Genomic DNA, 5,048 nt, shown 5'->3' on the forward strand with positions numbered 1-5,048 from the left:
GCGCGTGTGTGTGTGTCTGTGTGTGCGTGCGTGCGTGTGTGTGTGTCTGTGTGTGCGTGCGTGTGTGTGTGTCTGTGTGTGTCTGTGTGTGCGTGTGTGTGTGTGTGTGCATGTCTGTGTGTGTGCGTGCGTGCGTGCGTGTGTGTCTGTGTGTGTGTGTGCGTGCGTGCGTGCGTGTGTGCGTGCGTACGCTCCTGAGCTGGACGCGCTGATTCTCCTCCCGTCGGGCCTGTCTGGTCCCTCTGGCAGGCCTTTGTGCCGGGTTACTGTGTCTCATGCTAGCAGAGACCATCTGAATAATTTAAAGATTAAAAGGAATCAAATTATTTATTACATGCCAGTACAGTACAACTGCACCAGACTGGGGGCATGGCTTTATCTGTACGTTTCAGCTCTGTGTCCCCCCCCCCCTCTCTCTCTGTCTGTCTGTCTCCGTCTGATTGTCTCCATCTCTCTCCACCTCTCTCTGTCTCGCTGTCTGGCTTTGTCCCTCTCTCTCTCTCTCTCTCTGTCTCACTGTCTGGCTCTCTCCCTCTCTCTCTCTCTCTCTCTCTCTCTCTCTCTCTTTCTCTCTCCCTCCCTCCCTCCCTCTCTCTCTCCCTCTCCCTCCCTCCCTCTCTCTGTCTCTGGCTCTGGCTCGCTCTCTCTCTCTCTCGCTGTCTCTCTCTCTCAGACGTCTCTCCAAAATGGCCCCTGTGCTGGGGGAGTGAGTGGCAGCTCCGGGCCGCTGGTAATTTGAGCCTGTTGTTGGAGGCTGAGGGAAGGAGAGGGGGGCCTCGTCTTTAGGAATTCGCCCTCTGTTCTCCGTCGGTCGGCCTGGAAAAAAAAAAAAAAGGCAGAAAGGAGGAAAGAAAGGAAGGAGGATCAGATAGCGGACACACCTCGCGGGCCCAGCCGGAGCGGCCGTGTTCTTCGCCGGCCCTGCTTTCAGAGCGCTGCGGAATGCCGCTCTCCCAAGGGCAGACCGCGGCGCGCCGGGCGCGTGCTCACCGAGCGCGTGCGTGCGTTCCGCCGAGCGCCCCGGCCGCTCCCCCGACGCTCCCGCGCACCGCGCACAGGCTTTCGGCCGCTCGCGTTCCAAACACTTCCTCACATGCCCCCCCCCCCCCCCCCACAGGCACTGCTCTGCCTGTGTTTGCCGTTCCCACCTCGGTTACAAATTGACGGGGTCAGTGTTAGCTTTTCAGATGTTTTCATGTTCGACGTTTTTAAGCGATGACGTGTTTTCTCTTCCTAAATAAAAACTCTGGTGTGTCCGTGCGTGCGTGCGTGCGTGCGTGCGTGCGTGTGTGTGCATGTCTGTGTGTGTGTGAGTTTATTTTTAATCTGTGCATTTGTATGAATGAGTGTGAATACATCAACAGCCACAACTGGTAGGGGATTTGTGAGGAAATGGAGCTGTGATGTCATTCATGCTGCAGCTCGTTTTAGAAGGGGCTCCTTTGACCATTCTTCCAAGATTCCTGTCTGTGAATAGCCATGATTGACCTATCCACGAGGTCACGCCCCACCATGGCTACTGTTGCTATGTTGGTCAAACTTCATAAAGCAAACAGTTTTCTTTGAACAGGGAGGAGAAGGTAACTTTTTCTGTGTTGCTCACCTTCTTGTGGATTTTCTGTAACTTTTTCCCCAATGTTTAGGAAATATCTGAATTCTCTTGTTCTCCTGGTGCACGCATACATAAATTATAAGAAAACAGGTGTAATGAGATTCAAACTATTGCTTCTTGCAAGTAATTGACCCTTGAATTAGTTGGTTGGTTTTTAACTGTCCCACTTAGATGTAGCTTTTGCAGGACTTTACCGAGATTCCCATTTGTCGTCATTCGAAACTTGTCTAGCTAACAGAAGCTATGTATCTAGCTAGCTAGCATTTGGCTCACAATATGTAGGCTACTTCCCTTAACTTCAATTCTTTATGCAATGGCTTGATTACAGTGTAGGTGATGTTCATCACAACAGTTCCAGCAAACACAACTAGTTCCTTTTAGCTAGCTAGCTACCGAACAACAGGAGCCAGATGAGCTAGCCCCAGACTGTCCTCGCCTAACTAGCATTGTAACCATGACGTGTGTGCTTCTGCTAGAGAAGCAGCTCGATCCCGTGATCAGGAGCAGGTAGACGCTGTTTGAGTATGATATTTCCCTCTGAACCTGATCCTTGCTCTGCAAATGCGATGTCCACAGTCAGTTGATGGACAGGGCGAGCTGTTCCTTGTTCCCTTTTGGTGTCTTGCCCTATGTGTAGCCCACAATCTGCACTGTCACTGTCATTTAAATACTTCATTTCCTGGAAAAAAAACAACAACTTTGGCATCCATATCAAATGTATTCCAATGGCTGTTTCGGGTCTGCCTGTCCTTTGGTTGGGCAGCGTTTGCTCTGATTGGTGGAATGGCGTTGCTATGGACAGATGAATGTTTCAAGGTTTGCTCTTGACCAAGACTCCCACACAGACAGGGACACTAACCTACACTGCACCGGCTCACCGCAAGCGAACCGTGTCATTGGCTTTTCGCCTGGTCTTTTGTGATGTCATGTGGGGTTTTTTCTTACAGTGAAAGGAGGAAGGGAAATGGTGGCTATATTTTTCTTAATAAATGACCTGGCTTCTCTCTGTTAAAGGGAGGAAGGGAGTGTTTTGAGGTCCCTTTTAATTCCGAGTCAGGTTCAGTCAGCAGAGTGCTAATGTGCAGCGCACACACACACAGGCACATTTGTATCAGTTTTATTGTCCATGTGTAATGCGCATGTATGCGTGTGAATGTGTGTGCATGTATGTATGTGTGTATATATAGCTTGTGTGGGCGTATGAATGCTTGAGAGAACTGTGCTGCAGGATCGAAGGACATTTGGTAGATCTCTAACGGCACAGAGGCAGGGAGGGGGGCGAGCAGTCAAAGCAAGCCTGTATGTGCGTGTGTGAGCATGCTTGTGTTTGCGCTTGTGTGTTTGCGCTTGCGTGTGTGCCTGTGTACGTGCGTGTGTGCATGTGTGTGTCTGTGTGTGTGCGCGTCTGTGTGTGTGCGTGGCTGTGTGTGTGCATGTGCGTGTCTGTGTGTGTCTGTGTGTGTGCGTGTGTGTGTGCATGGGTGTGCGTCTGTATGTGTGCGTGTGTGTGTGCATGGGTGTGTGTGTGTATATGTGCGTGTGTGTGTGCATAGGTGTGTGGCGGTGTGCAGCCCCTCCATCCTCCCAGCCACTTGCAACGCCGCTAACTCGTTTCACCTCCGCAGCGGCCGCCCCGCCCGCCAGACCCCCCCTCCCCCCACCTCGTCCTCTGCAGAAGGGCTCTGGCGCTCAGGGTGCAGGGATTCTGCCCCAGCTCCCGTCAGGCTTCCCTCCCGCAGCACACAGGATGCAGCTTCCCCTCACTCAAGGGCGGCCATTATTGGAGCGCGGGGCTGCCAGTTTCCCAGTCCCGCCCGCTCTCAGCCTCATCCGCACGCCCGCTTGCGCTAGCTGACTGCGTGAGGAGGGAGACCGGGGCTGCCGTAACCCTAGAGACCAACAGAGCGCACCCCCCCCCCCACATCGAACCCGTAGCCGCGTCGCCCACGGCACTCGGCCTCATTATCGCTGCGCTCACAGAAGCGCGCGGGGCAAAGCAACGCCACAGAGCGCCGCCGCTAATCGCCATCTCTGCGCGCTTCCGCTCGGCGCCGTCTCTCTCGTAGCTACGGGTTACCGACGGCCGTATCCAGGGAACACCTTTCCGCTCCGGCGTGATGCGAACGAGGCTCGGGTTCGGGGATCCGGGGCGTTTGAGCGCGTTTTTGAAGGCCCTCGTGCGTGCGCCCCTGCAGGTCAGGGGTGAAGCGCGTCGGGCGGGCTCAACCCGCAGGAGGGAAAACGCCGCTGTGAACGCGGCCTCAGTGTCGCGGCACGCGTGGAACAAGCAAATGAGGGCGCCACCGGTACGGAAATATGTCACATCACCGCAGCCCGCAACGGTACCTGAGGACAGCTATGAAAATATCAGCCAGTGCCTTCGCCCGGTACTTCGGCCCGCCTAAAGAACAAAAGAAGAAAAAATGCACATCGCTCATATTTCCTTAGTGTATTTAACACTCCTTTTTCAACCGTTCTTACTGGCATTCAGTTTGTTTCCTTAGCGGTATCTGTCTCCCGGTTACGTAATAGGCCCCGCCCAGCTGAGAGAAACACACAGGGCCTCTCGGTGCGCTAGGACTAGCGTGGCAGATCGCTCAAGGCGGGATGCGGGCGGAGAGCCTGGGTGATTTCGGAGCAGGGGATCGCACCGGGAGCAGTGCGGGTCAGTGTTTCAGGCTGATCATGTGACTCGCAGCCTTGCCTAAGGCTGTGACTCACCGCTCCGTCGACCGCTGCCCCCGCAGGCCTTGCGGGGCATTACACAATTTTCAGCGCAGCAGACCAAAAGGGGTTTTTTCTTTTTTTTTTTTGAGGGGGTGGGGCAGGCTTTTTTCGTTTTGTTTTTCTCTCCCCTGCACTCTTGTGTTGTTATTGTGTGACTAAGAATGGATATTACATGGATGAAATTGTATAACTGGATTAATTCTCATTGTACCATTTCATAAGTTGCCAGTAGAAAGCTTGGAATCATAGCTGGAAGCTGCCAGCCAATCAGGTTCGAGCTATGTTTAGTAATAGCTTTGTATTCAATGCCTAAATGTTTTAAATATCCTTGCACTTGTGTCCAAAATTTTCCAAAAAACCTCTCTAAAATTGGTCACCTGACCTCAGTTCATCGTAAGAACTGAGATTTAAAAGGTTAAGGATTTAAAATCATAAGGCTTGATATTTTCCATCCTTTCACTAAGTTCAGTTAGGTTTTTAAAAATGTTTTTTAGACGGTAACTGCTTGGTCCTTTTTGATGGAACCCTGTAGGGACTTAGTGGGTCGTCACCTGTGCCTAACCCACCCACCCGTCTCTCTGCTTCCAGATTTCCTCATGTCCGTGAGACACTGGCTGTGGCACTGCGGCACCCCACCCGTGGAGTGGTCTGTCGCTGCAATTCGGACCCCGTGATCCCCTCTCCTCCCCCCCTCTCCCCCCGCCCCCCT

Source organism: Anguilla anguilla, chromosome 13 (genome assembly GCF_013347855.1).
Source record: "Anguilla anguilla isolate fAngAng1 chromosome 13, fAngAng1.pri, whole genome shotgun sequence".
NCBI lineage: Eukaryota > Metazoa > Chordata > Actinopteri > Anguilliformes > Anguillidae > Anguilla > Anguilla anguilla.